General features: G+C 40.0%; 1 protein-coding gene and 1 pseudogene across 1 annotated transcript in view; one reads left to right on the top strand and one right to left on the bottom strand.

Annotated features, from left to right (window-relative positions):
• SGK1 (serum/glucocorticoid regulated kinase 1) overlaps nt 1-23,833 on the bottom strand; it is a 113,320-nt gene that overhangs the window by 82,379 nt on the left and 7,108 nt on the right. The window lies entirely within an intron of this gene.
• Nucleotides 17,311-17,790, top strand: LOC103596687 (annotated as a pseudogene).

Raw genomic sequence — 23,833 nt, 5'->3', positions numbered from 1 at the left:
TATAGAAAAACAATGACAGCCAAACTGGAGTCACTAGAGCTCAGGGGAAGAGGAGAAGAGACGTACAGGTGCATGAAAGCAGGAGAAACCACAATGACAGAAAGAAAGAACTGCTCCAACCATTTTGAATCCCGGCCACTTCCAGGCTGGAGCTGCTGAGTGCATGGAGCTGGAGCCAGCAAAAGCCACAGCTGTGCCCTTTGGATGGAATTGCTTGGAGGTGGCTGGGGAGAGGAGGGCCTTGGTGGCCCCCAGGCAAGCAAGACCACTAATAGGTGACCAACATAGGAGTGAGGGGCCACAACTGAAAAAAAGGAGCCACTCAGAGGTCGGTGAGTCATTGCAATGGGCCGGTGCACAACATGTCCCATAGGAAGTGTTTGCAGCACATGTGGTGAGGGAGACGGGCCCACTGGGAGAACACTGGGGCACAGCAAGGACAGCTGATCTGCACCCCAATCAGCGAAGGACTACTCAGAGGAGACTGGTCAGGAATATAGAATTGCATGGGAGTGCAGTTTGATGAAAAGACTCAGGCAGACCAGAGTTTCCACACAACCCAGGTGCACCAGATTTCACTATACCTGGAAGTACCTATAGAGTCAACTGTTAAAACCAGAGTTGCATAAAAAGCCTTACCTATGGAATCAGCAGCAAAACAGCAATTTAGCTCAACCACACAGATCAAGTACTGGTCCCCACAGGAAGTCCCTCATTTTAGAGGTATGCAAAGGACAACAAATTAGTCCCAGTGCAGAGTTTAAGTGGTGGGAACAGCAAATAATCCAAACACATAACTGAAAGAAAAAAAGTACCTGCAACCAGAGACAAAGTTTGATATTAACTAGTAAAGGTCTCATTTCACCAAAGAACACCTATAACACCTAGAAGGCCAGAAGTCCCCTGTGCTACCAAACCAGAAAGGGGGGAGGGCCAGGTGCCTCAGCAATGCCCCCTGACACTCTCAGCCAGTCTTGAAGGTGGGGGTCTTGGGCCTCAGGCCTCGGGCACACCCCCCCTGACATATGCAACCACCCCAGTGATGGCCACCTAGCTACAGGAAGCACCCTGGGCTCTCCTGAGCTGGGGTGGTGGGGGGCCTTGGGCCTCAGCCACCACCCCCAATACCTACAGCCAGCCAGTGGCTACCACCAAGCTGCCACAGGAAGCACTGTAGGCTCTCCCGAGCTGGGGTGGTGGGGGGCTGGGGGCTTTGGCCATGCCCCTCCAACACATGCACCCAGCGCAGCAATGACCAAGCCACTGCTGGAAGCCTGCTGGTCTCCCCTGTGGGGATGAGAGGGGTGCCACAGGCCTCAATCCCACCCTTCCTCCTTCCATCACATTTTCATCTCCTTTCCTCTCTCCCCCTCCCCCACAACTGCTCCACAACAACATCCTAGAATGTAAAAAAGTAACATTAATAAAATTACATTTTCTTTTTAAAAAATGAAAATAAAAATCAATAGCAATCTCCATCTTTTCATCATTTTCTTTTCTGGGGTTAAGTTTCTCCCTGTCCCATTCAATCTTCCAAGTGGCCTTTCTCTGTAGAAAAGTGTTTCTACGCTGTAGGGTAGACTTCCTATTACCATTTTCTTACATATAACTTAATCATGACCGTCATGAGGGCACATAGAAGTTCCTAAGTATTGCTGAATAAATAGATGAATAAAGAAATCAATAGATGGGGGCTGGCCAGTTAGCTCAGTTGGTTGGAGCACAGCTTTGTAGGCCAGAGGCCAAGGGTTTGGATCCCCATACTCGCCAGCTGCCAAATAAATAAATAAATATTTTTTTTAAAAAAAGAAATCGATAGATGCCTTGTGATAATTTACCCTCTTAATTTGTGTCCCTCATTAGACCATAAATTCTTGGTGAATGAAGATTTCACTATGGACATCTTTGTGTTGCTTGTAACCCCAAGCACAGTGTCTTGCATGGATCAAGTTTAAAAAAATATTTGCTGTGATAATTGCTAAGTGTACACCTTTCACCCCATGGGGTCTGAAAAGTAGCAGATCCAATCTTTGGAAATTTTACATTCCCATTTTCTGTTCTAGCTTCTTCAAATCTTGATCATAACTGCATTTTGAAGTCCCTGTTTCAACTTTCTCATCCACCTATTCATTTATGATTGAATTTTTGTCCATTTTGGTGTTTATCTCAATGTCTTAGGAGTACTGTTAAAATATCTGATTTCAAGTGTTGTTCCTACCACTTATGTGTAACCTTGAGCAACTAAAAACTTCTAAGTCTGTTTTTTCATCCAATAAACTGTAATGAGAATATCTATGTAATAAGTGGTGAGGATTACAAGGTAAGTAGATGAGCCCTTTGCAAATATGTAAAATGAATATACACATATAAGGGATAATGAATTTCATAATTATTCAGTTATCTTTCCAAAGATGAAATTGGCTATCAGAAGAGATAGAAGTTCTTAGTCACTAGAGTTACTCCAGAGAAAGTTGCAGGCACTTGGTAAACATGGGACAAAGAGAAGTCAAGACTTTTAATGATCATGTTCAAGTCTGATATGTTATAACCCCATGTATAACTTGTACTAGGAGAGTTGCTCACATGCTAATAAAGTTTAATTATACACTTAAGCTTGTTTACATTTGAGGCCACACAGGCCAACTCATTAATTCTTCTCCCCCTAACCGTGTAAGGACAGAGACTGGCTTAAAAGCGGTTCAAGCAGAAAAGTCCCAGAGATTTTAGTTTATTCTAAGCCTTATACAAAATGTCTAATCCACCTTCTGGACTACTTGGATTAGGTTATATCAGTAGAAACATATAGGCCAGAAAAAGGGAAGTGATACACTGACCTTTGTCATGTTAAATAAAATCTAGAGTGCTGGTTCTAGTACTTGTTCTTCGGATTTTAATAGGGGTGTTGACAAACTAGGGCATCTAAATGACAGCAGATAGAATGGAGAAAGATTGTGATGGTTAGTTTATATGTCAACTTTGCAAGGCTATAGTTCCCAGTTTTTAAATTAAACACTAATCTATGTGTTGCTGTAAAGATATTTTGTAGCTGTGGTTAATATCTACAATCAGTTGACTTTAAAAGAGTTTATCTTTGATAGTATGGGTGGGCCTCATCTAATCAATTGAAAGACCTTAAGAGAAAAACTGAGGTTTCCCTGAGAAAGAAGAAATTCTGCCTCAACAGTGCAGCATCAGTTTTCTGGCCTGCCCTACAGAATTCAGACTTTCCATCTCTTGGAGCGTTGGTGGTATAGTGGTGAGCATAGCTGCCTTCCAGACTTGCCATCTCCACAAGCATGAACCAATTCATTGAAATAAATCTCTTCATATGTATCTCCTAATGGGTCTGTTACTCTGGAGCATCGTAGCTGATACAGAGATCAAGCAAGAAAGATGGGAGATAAAAACCCAGAAAGGTCATGACAACAGTTTTCCAGTATTTGAATAGCTATGATGTGAAAGATAAACCAAAGGATGGAGGTAACAGGAAGGCATATCTGAGCTTCCCATATACCAAAAGCTAAATGAGACCTTTTTAAAAGAAGGCAGCTGCCCTACAGAGGGCACATCAAAGAGGAAGACTGATCAATCTTTTACTCCCTGAAATGAAGTGTCAAAATAATGCATTTTCGGTTCCAGGTATTAAATGAGACTCTTCTTTATAGCTCTTTTATAGCTCTTTGAAATTTTATTTGCTCTTATAATCTTTCTTTCCAGAACTTCAGTGTGGCTCATATAAACATAATATAAAATAACAATCTGTGAACGAGTATATTAAGCCTGAAGTTCCTAGATGTGTTTGCATCCCCCGAGTAAAGTTTCTCACATGGTTTTTATTTTGTAGAAGATAAAGCTGATGCTTGCCCGAAGTCATCCAACTTTGGTAGGGTTAGCAAGTTTATAGACTTTCCACCAATGCTTTATCTTACCAAACCAGGCAGCATTTCTCAGCTAAATGGCTTTAGCAATGTATAATTTCCACAGATTTTTCTATGGCATTACAGCCAGAGAAACAAACGCTATGCTAGGTAAGCATAGAATTGAGAACTGGAGTTTTTAAGAAGGCTATCTTTGAAATGCACAAATGGTGATGTTGGGTTGAAATGCTTAATGCTACTCTCTGCGTCTCACAAAACTATTGAATGAATCTTATAAAGCCTCATGAAAATAACTTCAAAGCTTTAAAGCTCGGACTTAGAAATCAGCCAAATATTCCTATGAAATATATATTTTATTTTATTTTATTATTTTATTTTTTTAAAAGATGACCGGTAAGGGGATCTTAACCCTTGGCTTGGTGTTGTCAGCACCACGCTCAGCCAGCGAGCTAACCGGCCATCCCTATATGGGATCCGAACCCGGGGCCTTGGTGTTATCAGCACCGCACTCTCCCGAGTGAGCCACGGGCCGGCCCGAAATATATATTTTAAACGTGTCTTAGGCACCTAACCCTGCATGCCAACATGGAAGCACATACTTATGGAGGGCTTCTCCCCTGAGTTTTACCTTCCACAATGTACACTTCATAGAATTGCTTATTATAATTATTTTTTCTACTCTTCAGCAACTCTGGCTGAAATATGAAGCCAATAAAACATAATTGTAATATAATAATAATCCCTTGCCACTGGAGATGAATATAATGAATCTCCTCACTTGGAATGAGACACCTTTTAGCTCTAATCATTAGTTCTTAGATGGAAATTATTCATGTTTCAAGTCCCTATGTCTAGGCACCTTGAAGAATATTTTGTGTGTTCTGATCCTGGTCAATATAATCTTGTTTCTGCTTTCTTTTATTTCATTAAATTATATTAACTCCATAAGATGTAGACTTCAAATTTTTTTTTTTTTTTGGCAGCTGGCCCGTTGAATTTGAAATATTTTAAACGTAAATTTCTAGAAAGGGAAAGGCAATATTTGGTATCAATTTGAAGAGAAATAATAAATCTTAGATTTTGGTGTGGTTTTTTTGTTTGTTTTTTATTTTTTAAAGATGACTGGTAAGGGGATCTTAGCCCTTGACTTGGTGTTGTCAGCACCACACTCTCCCAAATGAGCCACAGGCTGGCCCTATAAATCTTAGATTTCAATATATTTTTCTCTACTTTCCAGCTCTTAAAATCTTTATGGTGCTCTTAGTTATTTATTCTTTCCCTTTTTCTTGGAAGTGAAGAAGTTTTTAGCAACATATTTAAAATTTTTCAGAGCTGTCATGTTGTTAAAAAATAATTTTAGTTCTTGACTAGAAGAAAAGTTTATTCATTTGGAATTTGAGGTTATCCTAAGATTTAAGTTCAATTGACCTTAATAGGTTATCCTAAGATTTAAGTTCAATTGACCTTAATTTTCCAGTTAACCTAGGCTTTCAGACCTTCTTTCAGAATCCTACATATATATATATATATAACCTGCTAAATAAATTGTATCTTAGAATAGTGAACAAATGCCCAATTGAAATTACAGCATATAAATAGGCAAGCAGAAAAATATTGACTGTTCTTCCTAAAGTATATCAAAGTCAATTTTCATAAAATTTCTTGCTTTCCTCTCAAGGACTAGGCGATCTCTGAGAAGAAGAAATGACAGTTTTTTTCTTTTCAGCGGGTCAAATGCTAATATGAACTGGGCCACCTAGGTTGCCTTAGATAAAATTGTGAGCAGGTGATTTGTCCTGGACACCTGTATAGATGTCGGTACCAGTGCCTGGGTTGCCTGGCATCTAAGACAGAGCCAAGAGTGCCAGTGGAGGCCCCCACCAGGCCACCCAACCCACCCCACTGCCAGGAGCCCAATCTGTGACCCCAACCCTGCCCCCAAATAGCATGCATGGTCAACCTCAGGGGGATGGGCCCTAGAAGCCGGCTTGAATCCATTTCTGTAGGAAACTGCAGGTGTAGCATGGTCTACGGTGGGAGCAGGGCTCTGGTGGGCATGGCCCTGGGCTCCTTACGCTCTAGTGTACAAGGCAGGTGGATGTCCCCAGTGGTGGACAAGTCCAAAAGAGGAGGCATTAAATAAACGGGGTCCACAAGAACCACTGTTGTCCTGGTCCTAAGGGCAGTGCTATTGACAGGGCCTCTCCCACCTCATAAGCCACCCCCAGTTCTCTCAATTTCCACTAGGCCAATGGTTCTCAAACTGAAGCCTGTATCCAAATCACATGGAAAGCTTGTTAAGACATAGATTGCTAGACCCCATCCCCCGAGTTTCTGATTCCATAGGTCTAGGGTAGGGTCAGGATTTGTACTTCTATCAAGTTCCCAGGTGAAGCTGATGCTGCTGATTTGGGGACCACGCTTTGAGAACCAGTGAAGTAGGCTTTCCACAGTTCCTGCTTTTTCTTCTTACTGTCTCTCTGTCTCCTCCCTCAAATCGAGGAGGGGTTTTTGCAGCCTTGATAGCCTTTCTTTCCACACAACTGAAACAATTGTCTTTCTTTCTCATGGCTCCGAGTTGTCAGGACTTTCTAAAGTGACTGTTTACTAATCTGATTAACTGATTTGATTGTGTCCTGACCTCAGGACCTGCTGGTGCAAAGGAGATCAGTTTAAAGGTAACAGTCAAATCAAGTCTCTTAGTTTCAGTTTCCCCTCAGACACTCCCCAGAAATAAATCCAGTTGGGTGTGTGTGTGTGTGTGTGCATGTACTTTAAATACCATACTTAGTGGATATACCCCTCTCCCCCATTATGTATATCAAGATTTCCATATCAGGGTTCATCTAAAATATTGTGCTATGTTATCAATGCTGATTCATGCCTATATATGCTCAAACTATTTTTCTTTTTTTGGGTGTCTGGCCTGTATGGAGATTCGAGCCCTTGACCTTGGTGCTGTTAGTACCATGCTCTTCCAAGTGAGATAACTAGCCAGCCCAAATGTTTAAATATTCTTGATGCCTATTATTTGTTAGGTGCTTGCATAGGCATAAAAATGTAAAACATCTCTATCCTTAGAAGATAGAGATGTCTCTAAAATAAGAGACAATTAACTTGTACTAAAGGCCAGTATTTTTAAAAAGTGATATAGAAATGAAATTTGCTGGGAAACAAATATTAAGAACAATCAATTGGGATTGGGTGAGAGGAAGGAGTTGCTAAAGAGTTTGCTTTCCAAGTTAGACTGCTCCACTTTGTAAGTAATTTTCTTGAGACAGGGATACCATCTCCTTTACCTAACCCAAAGGGTTTACTCAACAGATATGATGGTAAGGAAGGTAAATGAAGACAAGAGGTCTCTTGGAGTGACTTCAGGTCACACACGCTGAAAAGTTGTTTGCAAGAGAAAACATCTGACTCAGACTAGAAGGTCAGTCCTTAACAGGACTCAATGGACAGCTTAGACCCTTATTATAGATGGGGAAAATGAAGGCAAATTAAATTAAATAACTTGCCAAAGTTAAAATGGGAGCACCTGGTTATAATAAAAAGAGCATGATGACTGGAATTTGGCAGGGTGGAATTTGAATTCTAGCTGGAACACTTGTTGTAACCTTAGTCATGTTACTAAACTCTCTGAGCCTGGACATCTTTATTTACCAAATGGAAACACCATCTAATTGACAGGGCTATTGCAAGGCTCAAATAAAATGCGTGACAGTTAATAGTCACTTAATTAATATTGGTTTCTTACTTCCCTCCTTTCATCCAAATTGAGAATTAGAATGAAGAACTCTGGCATCCTTGGCTCATGTTTTCTTGTATATACAACTTCCTCTTCATTGAGGTGATACTAGTATTGTCTTATCCATCATCATCATCATCATCATCATCATCATCATCATCATCATCATCATTACCATCAGACAGCTACCTCCAGGACAGCATAGTTATTGTGAGGATTAAGTAAGAAAATGTTTGTGAAAACACTTTCTGTAAACTGTAAAGGCTTATACAAATGTACTTTATTATTAGAGGCTACACTGATATGCCATAAGACTGTCATGTTGCCTATCCATATACTAAAATCCAAATGATCAGGAGATTGTTTTGGTTTGTTTTCCTTGGGTATATGGTGACATATATAATCACTGACTATGTAAAATGTAATCAATTTCTGAATTATATAATATATGAGGTTACAGAGCCTGAGTTTGACACTTCTCCCCAAATTCATCAATGTTCAGTACTCAATAAAATAGGAACTCTCATTTCAGTAAAGATGAAGTCAAATTTCTTCTAATATTTCCAACAACAATATCCCAATATATTGAAAGCAGTTTTCTATTATTAAAGGCCTACTTTGTCTTTTGGAGGTTTTTTTTGGCAATTGGCCAGTATGGGGATCCAAACCCATGACCTCAGTGTTACAAGGCTGAACTCTAACCAACTAAGCCACCAGCTAGCTCTAAAGGCCTACTTTATTGCAGACACTGTGCAGTTATCACCTCCTTTGCATAAAATACCCTACAAGGTCAACATCGTCACCATTTTATAGATGAAAGACACTGAGGCTCTGAGAAGTCATTTGACTTGCCTAAAGTCACACAGAAAGTAAGATGGGGAATCCAGGTCTGACTCCCTTGAGAGTCCTGTCCACAGCCTCGTGCTGCCTCTGCACAGAATACGCTGAATCTCAACAACAAATATACAAACACACTTTTACCAAAGCCCCCATCATGTACAATGTGTTGAACGTAATGAAACAAGTTATTTCTAACAAAAAATTCTTTGAGCTTAGGAATAAAAAAAAAAGGGCAGGCACATAAGTATAATACTCAATGTATTAGAGAGGAGTTTGTTAGCTCAAGATGTCTGGCACACTGTCTGCCCCTTCTGAGGAAAAACTAATAAGGTGACTTTGTCACATTGGCCACAATTGAACCAAAACTAGGCACCTGGCATGAGGGCAGCCTGCTGTTGCCCTATGAGAGGGGCCAGTATAAGAAGGGGAGTTTGACTGAAAAACACTCAGAGGGCACCCTTGGTCAGCAGCAGGGTGGAGGCAGAGATGAACAAAGATGAGCAGCAGGCATTTCAAGGGACAGTGAGGAGACAGGTCTGGTTGAAGCAGAAGCTCCCATCGGAGAGTAGTAGAAAATATGCCTGGAAAGAATCATCCAAAACTAAACATCTTTTCCAGATGTAAAACATAAGATTCTCAGAATTAGATTGTCTAATTGTCAAAGGGATGTCTTCAATCATTTTATTATGGGAAATATGCTTGCTCATCCTCAAAGGTCCCTTAGCAAAAGGGAGAATGCATGCGAAGGGTCTTCATGGGGGAGGCTCCATGAACCACAATGATGGAGAATTTCTAAACCAGAAGCCAGGCAACACAAAGCAATGCACAGAATTACACATATGGTGTTGGGCAGTCCTGAATACTTTTTTCCCATACTAGATATACTTGATATTCTAACCATTTTTTTTCTGTGTTATGTTTTCTATACTCTTTATAATTTTCCCTGGTCTTGGTCTTGTCATTAAAGAAGACCAAGTCAACACTAGGAAATGTCCATGAGCAGGAATCCACATTTTATTCCATCACTCATCAACCACACTCAGTAATAATCCGGGTCAGTACAGCTATAGCAACAGATGTTAAAACACACATAATAACTACAAAGGCTCTTTTATTGTCAGTTGAATTTAAACCTTAACCTCAGATTTTTTCCGCAGATACAGTGAGAAACCACAAGGATCCGCTTGTCCAAATGCCCCCTCCCTACACAGCAGTAAAAGTGCTTGTTTTGGAAACAGAGAACCCCGTGTGAAGGAGGAGTCATGGTTCACTGTGTTGGGCACAGTCAAACCACAGGCTTCCTTCAGTTAGCCTTCCTAAGGGCCTGGGGAAAATCCGTGTCCCCTCCCCGACTCATTATTTTCACTGTGGAGTTTTGGCTGCACAGCTCAGATGGAAAGTAGGTAATGTACTAAAATTGCAAAGTATTTTTTAAAAAGTCTTCAGAAAATGGCACTGAATTTAAATAATATTTACTGAGTCTTCACTATGGACAAGCTAGTGTTTCTTGGGGGGAATAAACAGATGAATAATTGAATAAACCTTCACTATTCAGGAAGTATTCAGTCTAGAAGGGTACTGTCCAATAGAAATAGAATGTGGGGCTAGCTACTTGCCAGCTGAAAATAGAAAAAAAAGATAACCCCTCCCTAAGAAATAAAGTGTGAACACAGATGTAATTTTATTTTAGTTATTCATTTATTTATTTATTTTTGGTGGCTGGCTAGCAGAACACAGGTATAATTTTAAGTGTTCTAGTGGCTACAGAAAATAAAGTAAATAGAAGATAAAATTAATCTGAATTATATAATTTACTTAACCCAATATAACTCAAAGTTATCATTCCAAAATATACTCAGTATAAAATTATTAGTGAGATATTTTATATTCATTTTTTTCATAATGAGCCTTTAAACCCTAGTACATACCTTACACTTAAAGCACATCTCTCCTCTTTAGTGTAGTGGTAAGTTTAAAAAGAAAAATAAAAAGGACATCTCAATTCAGACCAGCCACATTTTAGGTGCTCAATAGCCACATGTAGCTGGTGGCTACCATACTAGACTCTATACCCCTAGCATGTAGACAAGATGTAGGTGAGATAAGGACATCGATGGCTGCAAGACAAGGTCCATTTGGTTTAGGGAAAGGAGGACACTTTCCGTAAAAGAGACGGCATTTGAAGTTGGTGTTCTGAATAATGGTTACGAATTGACCAGGCCGAGATGGAGAGAATGAAGAGTGGAGTTCAGGCTGAAGGACCCATGGAAGCGACAACCCGGGGTAGGAAGGCGGCAGGGCATTGCAGCTCTGTTCCATCAACGGAGCTTCACGTTTTGCTGCAAGTAATGATGGGGCTCCTTAAGGGGTCTCTGAGGTCCTATCTAGTTTACTTTCTACTTTGCTGTCCAAACTTATTCCCTATTTTCACCCTCTCTGCTTGAGCCACGCAGGTCTATATGCCTTCTCTCGTAAGCTACAGGTTGAGCATCCCTAATCTGAAAATCCAACATCTGAAACACTTTTGGACTCAAGCATTTCTTATAAGGGATTCTCAACCTATTTTCAACTCTTGCCACCCGGGCTTTTACATGTGTAATACCCTGCCTGGGACTTATCTGGTTTGGCTCATCATTGCTTCGAACGCCTAGCAGAGTGCTCAGCACATAGTCAGTCCTCAAAAAATATATTTAAATGAACAAATAAGTAATTGCAGGGACATGTAGGGAAGAAGATGAGAAGATGAGAAAGATCAATTGAGGACCCATGGCTTGAGGGCTTTGGGAACCAGACTAAGAGTTTGTAATGAATTCTGGAAGAAACCAGGTCCACACCTATGACTGTGAATTCAGTATTGATTTTCAGTTCAGCCACGTGTGAGATGATTTGGAGTGTGGACAGGTAAGTGATGGAGATCCCCGTTGAGAGCCCTTTGAAGGAGTCCAGATGAGAATTAATCAGGTCTTGTACTGTATGGGAGTGGTGGGTGTTTGCATTAGTTGCACATTACAGCAAGAGAGCAAATCATTTCACAGAAATCGTAAACTTTTAGAAGTGAGATCAACTTTTGCCATTTTACGGACAAGGAAAGTGAGATCCATTTTACAGATGAGGAAACTAAGACCCAGAGAAGTTCCTTTAATGAAACCTAAAAGAGTTCATTACTCTGCACAAATGGATTTTGTTACGAAAACGAAGCCCAGGAATAAGTTACATGTTCTAGGAGAAGGAATCATTTTACAAACATCAAGTTAAGCAAATATAGAAAAGTGGGAGGAAAAGATGAAAAGAATCCAAAATGCATTTGAATTGGAAATAAATGGCTGTAAAAAGTTTTGTTTTTGTTTTTGTTTTTTTCCCTCTGAGTGTCTGTCCGTAAAAAGTTTTTGGCTCTAGACATAACTGACCTTAAAACACTTAAGCTGGTCACTTACTCAGGCAAGTGTTCTAATTTAGCAGTCACTTAAATATTTCCATTTTTAAAAGAATGGTAGCAATACATCTTCACAATGATCAAAATGTCAAAAGGTTCCCATTGACAGAATAAAAAAATACCAGAAGAGGGAAATTAAATGGCAGCATGATGGCCACAGCCACAGAAGGTTAGTCTCTAGGTCATGTATCACATGTTTTTGAGTGAAAGAAACTCCATGTTTTTTAGTGCCACAGAAAAAGATGAGAAGGAGGAGGGAATATTCTTAGTTTCTGAAGCCTTAAGCTCTGGCAATCTACACTTTAGGATCTAAATAATGTAAAGTGGCTTGTAATTTGCCAGTTTCTAATAAACTGTACCAGTCTCACTCTTACATTGCAAAAGATGTGTACATTTAAAATAATCTTAAACAATTAACTAAGATAACATTGTAAAGGAGTATCAGACGTAATAGTTCACGAGGCTTTGGTGGTCACAGTGCCCCTAAATAGTGAAATCTTTGGGTTAGAGGCAAACAAGAGGATTAGAAGATCTGTGTTTATTTATTGGTCAAACTACTACTAAAACAAATAAGCAAACAAACAGTTAGGCTATATGATTGACCTTGTAAAGCAAAAACTGCTTTGACTTGATAAAAGTTTTACTTTACAACTACTTATTTTGATATTGCTTAGATCAAACTTTGATATCAAACCTTTAAACCTCAAGATTTAATAATATTTACTTTAATAAAACTTATACGTAAATGTCAAAAAGATCCCATACTGGGCTGAGCCCGTGGTGCACTCGGGAGAGTGCGGTGCTGGGAGCGCAGCAGCGTTCCCACCGCGGGTTCGGATCCTATATAGGGATGGCCGGAGCGCTCACTGGCTGAGCGCGGTGCGGCCGGTCTCAAAAAAAAAAAAAAGAAAAGAAAAGAAAAAGATCCCATACTGGCCAGCTGCCAAAAAAAAAAAAAAAAAAAAAAAAAAAAAACCCCATACGGGCCAGCGGCCAAAAAAAAAAAAAAAAAAAAAAGAACAGAAGTCAGACCTCTTACTAAAAGATTACAATTAAACTTGGAATCTATACTGATTATCTCTCGTGAGTCAAGAAAAAGTAAATACATAATATAAAGCCAAACTCAAGGAAGCATAGATATTAAAGTGATTTATGGAGACAATGAAAACATAAATCAGATATAATTATCTGATTTTCAAAAACTAGTCATTTTCACCTCCTCAAATGGCCTCGTAATTCTTTGATGACGCACAGCAGAAAAGTGCTTATGTCAAACTAAAATGAGGACAGGGAAAGATAAATGTCCAAGTAACAATCTGAGATCCCATTATTCTTCTTGAGGATTTCACTCGTGTATATCCAGGAGGTGCTGGAGGGAATGAAAGGCATCTGGTTCTCAGCAATTTAGCAACACACATTACAAAAGCCCCACTTTTGTACTCAATGATAATCAGATGGAATACTCAGATATTCCAAACATGTGGTCGTGAGATTCTGAGCAAAACATCAGGTGAGAAATCCTGTAACAGTAAAGCCCATCCTGGGCTCTGAGCCCTCAGTCCCCCTGTATCTCCTTCCTGTTTTTATTTTTGGCCAGCACATTTCCCATCTAATATACTTTGCTTTAATTTTTTTACTGTGATGAAATATACATTACATAAAATTTACTATTTTAACCATTTTTAAGTGTGCAGCTCAATGTCATTCAATACATTCACATCATTGTGCAACCATCACCACCATCCATCTCCAGAACTTTTTCATCTTCCCATATCGAAACTCCACACCCATTAAACAGTAACTCCTCACCCCTCCTCCCCCCCAGCTTCTGTCAACAACCATTCTACTTTCTGCTTATGAATTTGACTACCTTAAGTTCCTCATGTAAGTGGAATCATACAGTATTTTTCCTTTTGTGGCTGGAGTGTTTTACTTTTAAATTTTTGTTTATTGACTAACTCATTTCTTGAGAACATAAGCATCTAAGGCAGGTATTTCTGTCTGTATGATTCTCTGAGTCATTTATTGAAATGGCTCTCAATAAATATTTGTACGAATGAATGGATGGCTCAGGACAGGTCACAGTGCTACAATGGATTGAGAACCAGTCAATACTGAGCAGAAGGTTACTGAGCAGTCACTATACATTGGGCACTGTGGCTATGACAGAGATAAAGCCACGGGGTTGGCCTCAAGGAGCTTGTGTCTCTGCTAGAGTCAACTGAGTGAAAGGTAACTGTACTATGGTGAAATAAGTGTCATAACTGAGGAAATTTCACTGCTAAAGAAATGCACGTGAGTACCTCTCAGTCTTGGAAGATCAAGGATCGGGACTTTGAAGGGCATACATTTAAGTCAAACCCTGAGAGGTGAGTGGGCATTGGCCAGGTCAAAGGTGTGGAGATCAAGGTCAGAAGAACATTCTTAAGGAAGGGGAGTGACTACAGGGGCTCTTGATTTTTTTGTAAGTTGAACCCTTCTTACAGTCTGGTAAAGCCTGTGGGTCCCTTCCTAAAGTATGTTTTTAGTGAGTAAAGTAAAATACATAGGATTACAAAGGCAATCAATTGCATTAAACTATAGGGCTGGCTGGTTAGCTTGGTTGGTTAGAGCATGGTGCTGGTAACACTAGGGTTTGATTCCTGTACTCACCAGCCACCAAAAAAATAAATAATAAACTACATTTAACAAAATATTTTCAAAAAGCCTCTTACTGCTACATATGATTCTTTATTAATTATATTAGATAATGATGAAAAAAAAAAACAAAAATAAAACATAACGTATTAGATAACAAGGTCTAGAGGAAAGCTAGTAACTACTGTAAATTTCTCAGTAATGATGAGCATAAATGATGTATTTTGGTATCTGCAACAACTGTCATGTGATATAAAAATATCTGTGATTTCTATCAATGACAAAAATCACAGGTCCTAGTAATACTATTTTGGTTTGTTGGCTACATTTATAATTGGAGGAGGTACTAGATTTTAGCTGAAGATTGGTGAAAATAAATATGTAATTTTTTTCCCATCCAAGTTCTGAATTCAAACCATAGACATCCCCCTGCCCCCAAGGGGTCTGTGGGCCCTGGGTTAAGAACTCCCGGGCAGGTGGTAGGATGGTGCATGCTCAGAGAATGGGGTTCAATGGATAAGGAAGGAGAGGAGGAGAAAGTGAGAAAGATGAGGGCAAGACAGGTGGGGGCCCCATCTTGGAAAGCTCTATATGCCACGCTTAGGAATTAGGAATTGTTTTGAGATTCATGATGAACCACTGAAAGTTTTTTTTTTTTTTTTTGGCAGCTGGCCCGTATGGGAATCTGAACCCTTGACCTTGGTGTTAACAACACGGTGCTCTAGCCAACTGAGCTAACAGGCCAGCCAAACCACTGAAATGTTTTAAGCACAGAGATATCAAGCTCCAGCTTGGGTCTTAGAAAACCCCTTCTAGACTGTAGTGTGGAGGATTCGATGGGGCAAGACTAGCAGCAAGATGCCAGGTAGGAGGTGGTGGCAGTTCTCCAGGAAAGGATAAAAGTGGCCTGGGCTTGGGAAAGGGCAGTGTGGACTGTCAGTAAGGAATGGGAGTGGAAACCAAAAGCTATCTAGAAGGTAGAATTGACAAAGTGAACCCACTTCGACTCCTAGACTGAAGAATCTGACAATGCAAGCACGAGAATGAGAACTCCACTTCAGTTTTCTCAAGTTCCTAAGATGACAGATGGGTAGCACAGAATGCCCAGTGAAAAACCGTGACGGTTGCCAGAGAAGTGACCTGGTGTAATGGGAAGGGAATCTTAAACGTCATCAGTGGACGTGAGTTTTCTCATCTGTGTGGGGAGTTTCTTAAGCTTTCTAGCGCCTAGTATCCTTGCTGGTAAAGCAAGGCTAAGGACACCCGCATTCTTGAGTTGTACGTCAAAGGGAGAGATCATCACTGAATATTTTGTAAATTAAGTGCTATGGAAATGCTACTTGTGTTAGTACATTATAACCAATCAATAAAGGGTAGTTATTACTACAAATCAGTATTTCCTAAGAGTTGAAGAGACATTTAAAGAGAGCAATCTGTGCAGTTCAGAGTAGCTGGGTAAGCGTCCCGGATCACATACAACCATAGCTGGCTCTGGAAAGATATGTGGAATTCAGCTAAGGGTGGGGTAAGGGTGGGGGTGTGAGCGAAAGGAGACCCCCTCGGGTCAAAGAACACTGAGGATGAAGAGATGGAGGACCAGCATATTCCTAAGGTAACAGAGCTGGAGAGTAAGGTCGAGGACTGGAGGGGATAAGGCCACGCATGCTGGTTGTGTCCAGTCTACGTGGGACCTTGAAAACTACGCAAATGGTTGCTTGACATACCACTAAAAGCCATAAATATTATGGTTCCTAGCATCATTATTATACTGTGGTTTAGTAAAACACTTAAAAAAAGAAAAGAAAAGAAAAGATTCTCAATATGGAAATACTCAATGTTTGAATATGTCTGTTTATTCCAGTTTCAAAGAAAGAATCAGGCCATTTCCTTCTGACAGGGTTTGGGAGCCTCTGGTAGCTTTGGCAGTCTCTGTGAGTTTTTTTTTGCCCCGAGGTAGGTGGGGATGAATAATGTAATTTAAACTAAAGCGTATTAGCTGATGCTATTCTCAAGAGGCTCCAAGTACCTTAATTCTTCACAAAATAAAATGCCTCTTTAATTAAAAAAAAAAGGTAAATCAAGAAGAAGAAAGAAAAGAAAAACAGTAGATATCTGAGAAAATAAGAGAGTTAATAGCCACAAGAGGAGGAACCTGGCTTCTAATATCATGTTTGCCACTTCTCTCTGTGACTGTAAGGAAATACCTTCCTCTCCCAATGCCTTGTTTCTTCAGGAAAACCTCACTACTATGGGAAAGTTGCTAATTTGTCTGAAGTGCTGTGATTTCTTTTATGGGAAAGCTAAGGAGGGGAAAGGCAGGAGAAGAGTGGATGGATAGAGATGAGCACAGAAACTATTACAAGTTCAGGCGAGAGAAGGCGGTGGCTTGCAGCAAGGCATGGGCCCTGGAGATAAAGAGAGGAGAATTTTTTAAAAAAATGTCTTGGAATTGGTAAAGGGCCACAAAAATGTTTACATTTTAATGATAAAATTTATACACGAATAAATTAAATTAAATTAAATCAAAATTTAAATTTTTTTTTTTTTTTTTTTTAAAGATGACCGGTAAGGGGATCTTAACCCTTGACTTGGTGTTGTCAGCACCATGCTCAGCCAGTGAGCGAACCGGCCATCCCTATGTGGGATCCGAACCCAGGGCCTTGGTGTTATCAGCACCGCACTCTCCCGAGTGAGCCACGGGCTGGCCCAAAAATTTAAAAATTTTTAAAGAAATGTTTTGGGGAAGGCTGTCAGAACAGTGCACAGATCACACACCCTAGCCCCAGAAGATGGGGAACTGCCTCAAAGTCCTCCCCTCAGATGACATCTCCCTGCTTCATGAGTCTCAGTCTAACTGGGGTAGCTTTGGCAAGGAGACCAAGCCAGTTCAGGAGCTGCCATCTCTATATCAGGAACAAGTTCCAGTTCTAGTCTATCATCCAATACCTAGCCAGACTCAGCTAGCAACTCAGCTGACTGAAGAGGAACAAATTAGGATAGCTCAAAGAATAGGCCTTATACAGCATCTGCTTAAAGGAGTTTACGACCCTGGAAGAGATGGATCAGAAAAAAAGGTCTGGGAGTGTGTGATGTGCATGATGGATTTTGTTTATGGGGACTCAGTTGGATTTCTGCCATGCATGCACATCAGTCACCTGGATGCTACAGATGACTGGTTGGTGAGATCCTTCATGTGCCCCTCCTGCATGGAGCCAGTTGATGCAGCACTGCTTTCCTCCTATGAGACTAACTGAGCCAGGGTCTCTCGTGTGACTTCAAGTGAACACTCATTTTTGGTGGTTTTGATCTTTTGTCACTGAGCCCAAAGAGCCAGGGATTAGAAATTAAGTTCATGCACAAAAGTTTCCTAAAAATTCCTGGTTGGCTGCTGGATGCTGAGGGAAAGTACATGATCTTTTAGAAACTTAGGGGGAAAAGTACGATGGCATTTTTGTGTAAATCCTTGACCCAGTGTTTAAAAATAAAATTGTATTTAGATCTTGTTATTGCTCCAGTATATAGGAATTGTGTAAAATGTTACAGCAGCTGTATATGTTTACATTGTGTGTGTTGAAAATTAGGAAAAAGATAGTGGCTATTTTTTCCTAAATAACTCCCCCCCAACCCCACCCCCAATTCTTTTCTGAAGTTGCTGGCATTTCGTTTTATTAAAGCTACATTTTGTAACACTGGTGCACACATACCCAAAATGTTTTAGAAGTAAACTCAATAGAATGTGCTGATGAATTGCATTGATGTTGGAAGAAAAGGAAGAAGAAGTAATTTCTAGATTTCTCACTCTAACAAATTAGTAGATTGCAGTTTCATTCACTGAAATGCGGAAAACTGGGGAAAGAACAAAATTAGATAGGAAGGAAAATCAAGAGTTCAATTTTGAACATAATTAATTCAAGGTGTCTGTGAGACGTTTCAATGGGGAAGTAGACAACTGGGAATATGGGTCTGGCACTCAGAGAACTGATAAATTTATGGAAGATACATAGATTATGTTTAAAGCAGGGGAATGAATGAACTTGAGTATTGGGGAAAGTGATGGGAAGGGAGAGGAAGGAGAGTAGATAGGACAGTGAAAAAGATGGAGAACCAGGGTAAGAGGGAGAAGAGAGAAAAAGATGGTGACACGCTTGTTAGCCAAGAATTGAGCTCGAGCCATGCCCATAGTTGCAGCAGGAAGAACTTGAAAGGAAACGAGGAAATCGCCCAGCAGTAGAAGAACCTGAAAAGCACTAAGCCACAGAAGCCACCACTCAGCTTTCCTGGGAGGAGTGGTCCACGGGGAGGCATGCTGAGAAAGGGAAAGTCAAGTTGAGGATGGGTAAGTGCCCACACAACAAAAGAAATGCAAAACAAAAGAGCATGATCTTAGAGTTAAAGAGAACAGAGAGATGAAGGCCTTCCAATACAAATTTTTGAGGCTTTAATGAGAAATATTTTAGTGAATGAGAAGCAATAAAAGGATTTTAAAGATCATTTCAGAGTGTTGATGGATTACAGTTTTGAATTTCAAATGGATTTCACTTGACTTGGCAATGCAAGGCAGATTAGAACACAAAATTTCATATTAAATTCATTAAATTAGGTAGAAACTCATCAATAACTGATTATATGTTGGACATAAGTATTTGGGTATCTCTTCCTCCCTCAGTGCATTTTGCATATGTAACTAAAAAAGCAGACTAATTTGGAGTTATTTGATATGATGAGATCCTGTGCAAATGAAATACCATTTCAGCACTGAAGCCAGAGCATTGCAGTTACCCTAGGGACAACTATCTATAGAAGATAAATTAATTATGTTCGCTAGTTCCTAAACATATGGAAACAACTAAAGAACTCAATAAAAGTGTGAACCTAATATACAGATTAAAAAAAAAAAAAAAGTGTGAACCTGCTGACCATGCAACGGGCTTTTGAGAAATGACCTTCAATAAAATCCAAAAGCAGAGCTGGCTGATGACTCACTTCGGAGAGCATGGTGCTGATACCACCAAGGTCAAGGGTTCGGATCCCTGTACTGGCCAGCTGCCAAAAAAAAAAAAAAAAAGCAAAGAGACTTCATAGCAGCATGTCTACAGGCAGACTCATGAGTAAAATCACAACTTATACCATAACAAAAAGTTTAGAAGGGTAGGTTATAAAGGTAGGTCATAATTTTAAGGTCTGTCTTGATAATATCTAACATGTTTTCAGTGCTTTGTACATACCAGGCCCTGGAGCTAAATACCATACATGCACTATGTTATTTAATCCTCACAACAGTTCTGTGAGGTAGGTGTTACTATTAAGCCCATTTTACAGCTAAGCCAATAGGCTTAGAATATTAAATACCTTATCCAATGTTACCAAGCTAGGAAGTAATGTAGTTAAGAGTCCAATAGGATTGGTCTGATCCCATATTAGGAGTCCTTAATATCTTCCTCCTGCATGGGTTTGGGTATTTCTTCTATTTTTTGGGTGTAGCTAAAAATATTTTGATTTTAAAAAGGTGATGGGGCAGCCCTGGTGCCCCCGGGGGCCCTGAAGTATAGAGCCGAGGGAAGCCGAACCCAACTGCAACGAGGCATGCTGCTAACACCACTCCTGACACATGAAGCCGGGGGAAGCTGAATCCAGCCGCAACCAGGTAAAGAGCACAACAAAAACACAATTTTCACACAGGTAGTCCGCCATAGCCACCCCAATTGCCATGACAGCTGCAAAAGTGGCTAGTCTATATAGCAGCAGTCACAGCCACCGTGTGGATGGCACACGAGACTCTCAACTGCACTGACACAAGAGGCACCAGCAGAGACCAAAAAAAAGAAAAAAAAAAAAAAAGAAAGAAAGAAAGAGGTCTTCTGTCTCCACAAAGCACACTCCAGAGTAATAGAAGAAGCATCTACTTTACGATAATAGGGCAGGAGTTGATCACACCTGTCTCAGTATGGACAGATCATCTAGGCAACAAACCAACAGAGGAGCAGTTAATCTATCAGATGGAGAGAATGAATCTATGGTTATTAGAGGAGGGAGGGGGAGGGGAAAAGATGGGAGGAGGGAGAGGGAGGGGGAGGGGAGAGATTGGATAAGGGGCATAGAGAATAAGTATGATTTGTAATAATGAATATGCTAATAAAATTTTTTAAAATTTAAAAAAAAAAGGTGACAGGGAAAATGAAGTCAGTCTGCTCAAGGCACCTAAAATGCTGCCTCAGCTTGAGCTGCAGGCACATCTTAGCTGAGAACACCCTGAAACTTTGCACTTAGTTGGATGGTGAAAGTTGCGACTTCCTAGATGACCAACTGCCATGAATCTGCTGATTATTATTTGCAGCTACTTCCTGATAAACGAAAAGTTTCCTGACTAAAGCCCACCTTAAAGAACTGTTACAACCAATCCCTTACGGACAAGGCTGTTTAATATATGCTAGCACCAATCAAAACTTTTGTAACTGCCCCCTCCTTTTTGAGATTTTTCCACTAAAGGCTACTGACTTCTCTTTTGTCCTCCAAAGCACATCTGAGTCTTCTTGAACCTGTGTCTCCCAGGCTGCAGTCCTAAAGAGTTCTCAAATAAACCCTCTTTGTTATTAAATCTCACCCCAGTGGTCACTGGTTGACAAAGGTAATGGATAAATTCAGTACAGTTGGATACAATTTGGAAAATTATGCTTTTATAGTGGAACAAATAGAAACATTCACATAGTTTCCCTTTGTCACTGTCCCTATTGAGAGGTAGAATTTATTCCTTCTCCCCTTGAATCTAGGCTGGCCCTGTGACTTTTTTTGATGAATAAAATGTGGCAGAACTGACACCATACAAATTCTAAGCCTGGGCTTTGCACACCTTCCACCTGCTCTCTTGAAGCACTTCCTCTTAGAAGCCAGCAGCCATCTAAGAAGTATGGCTATCTTAAAACCATGATGCTGTGAAGAAGCTCAAGCTACATGGAGAGAGAAAGAGGCTGGTAAAGAAGCATTGAGACACCAGATGTGAGCAAAGCCTTCCTGGACTTTCCAGCCCAGCCCAGCCACCAGCTGAATGCAGCTGAGGAAAGATCCAGCTAACTTCAAAGGGAACAGAACCATCCAGATGAGTCAACCCAAATTCCTAATCCACAGAATCATGAGCAAATACATTATGGCTGTTTTTGATCACTAAGTTTTGGGTAGTTTGTTATGCAACAGTAGATAACATAAGTTTAGCACGGTTAGATGCAATCTGTAAAATTATACTATATTTTGGTGGGGCAAGCGGAAAACATTCCTATAGTTTTACTTTGAGTCCAAATGGCTTATCTTGTGTATTTGAGATAATAAACCTACAGTTAAAAGTTAGCCCTGGGCCAGTGGTTAATCTGGTATGAGGCAAGCATTTTCAAGAAGGAAACCTAGTAGAGAAGCCCTTCATATTTTAGAATTATTTTTTTTTTCTGTGTGCTGTTTATCATCATAGTAACACATTAGTAGAATGATTATCTGCTTTTACTATTTGGAACTAATCCTTGATAGTTGCTTTTTGCTTGTTTACTTACATGCTTTCTTCTTTCAAAAACATCTGAGGTAGTTTACAATTAGATACACACAATAGGAGAATTAAAATAAAAATACAAGATTAAAGTCAAATTCAGCAACTAAGAAGTAATTTCTAAAGCTTTTTCTAATTTGTTCACTAAAATTTACCTTTTAAATTTACCTTTGAGTTTCTTGGCAACTGAGGCAAACCTAGGAGACTATATCTTGCTAAATATGATTTCCTTTAGAAAGGAAAAATCTTTAATCTACTACTAATTATAAGAGTAATTTATTACATGGATCCCTTCACAGGGAACAGTAAATGATAGAAGAGACATATGTATTCTTATTTTTAATTCCCAAACTATTACTCTTTATTTTTTTCTTCCTTGGCATATTTTAATTTTGATCCTACAGGAAATTAAGTCTAAATATGTTTGAACTATTTTGGGAACGTTTCCCACCTTGCTATTTAGAGAAACTGAAGTCTTTGAACTGTCAATGTCTTCCATATTGACTGAACTCATTCTAACAAACTGGGAGACAGTAAGGTGTTCCTGAATTCACTGGCTTAGAACATGAATTCTCTGTTTTCTGTGGGGCATGAGTCTTGAGGTATTTCATTTCAGGCTTTTTCCTCTTTTGTCTTGCTGTGAGCTTATCCTCCAAAAAAGAGGAGAGAGAGAGAGAGAGAGCCACATGACCAGTAATTTCCCTAAGCCAATGGCTTTTGGGTGAATGCCTGACCTAGGAAGGAAAAAGAGGCCAAGGTGACTCCAGTGCTATAGAAGTAGCTAAATAGACTCTTCCCAGAAATATCACAGCAGGCTCTAGAAAGCAATTAGAGTGATATTTTGGCAGCTTGCACTACCAAGTATAAGATTCTCCTACTGCTCTAGTTACATCCTTGATTTTCACTTCCCTTTGTTGTAAATACTTATGATGTCATTTCAGAGTGCTGCAAAGCAATAGGTGTGAGAGTAAACAAACTTCAAGAGCGATCCTTTCTCCAAATGCCAGAGCAGCTGCAGCCAGAGGATCCCAAAGCCACACCTAACTTGCCTTGCTGTCTGCTTTTCCTATTGTCCTTTTCCTCCTCTCACATCATCTTTTACACATTTGCCAGCATCCTTGTGGGGTCTGCCAGAATCTGGCCACTTGCTGAGTATGCTTGTTCCTAGACCAGGGTCCAGGGTAGGTCCCTGCAACTGCCCTTCTCATTTCTGGCCCAAGAGGATGCACTGAGGCTAAAGTCCAGAGCAGTTTGCTTTCCCAGTAGAAAGGATGTGGAGCTCTAGATCATGCACATTCCTTCAGTTAAAGCTCTTTGGGGAAACCATTTGCCCTGTGAAATTCACTTTCTTAAACTCCATGGAGTGGGTAAAAATTTTCATCCCCATGTTGGGGAGGAGCCAACGATTTCATGCTCAGACAAGCTGACGAGCTAGGAACTCTGGCTTTCATTAGCAGGCAGGAAGCAGCATCCCGCTTGAAAGTCAGGGGTCTTCTCTGTCTGTGTTAGAAATGTTGATATTTACCACTTAACGTTTTGAACATACTTCTAAAAAATTAACTTGTATGTGTAAAAAACATACACACATACTTTAAAAACATGTTTATGCAATATTTCCTCTAGTGTACTATGTTTAGCTTGACCTAAATTACTAATTAAACTTTTCTATTGATCCAATTCCCATTACAGTTCTTACCCTTTTGCTTTCATAATCAGTAATGTCCAATTGGGGACATGCTTTTTGATGGCTTCTCCCAGCCCCTCCCCCC

Source organism: Galeopterus variegatus, unplaced genomic scaffold (assembly GCF_000696425.1).
Source record: "Galeopterus variegatus unplaced genomic scaffold, G_variegatus-3.0.2 Scaffold85, whole genome shotgun sequence".
Lineage (NCBI taxonomy): Eukaryota > Metazoa > Chordata > Mammalia > Dermoptera > Cynocephalidae > Galeopterus > Galeopterus variegatus.
Note: the sequence above shows the minus strand (reverse complement) of the source record. Positions and strands in the feature narration are given on the sequence as shown.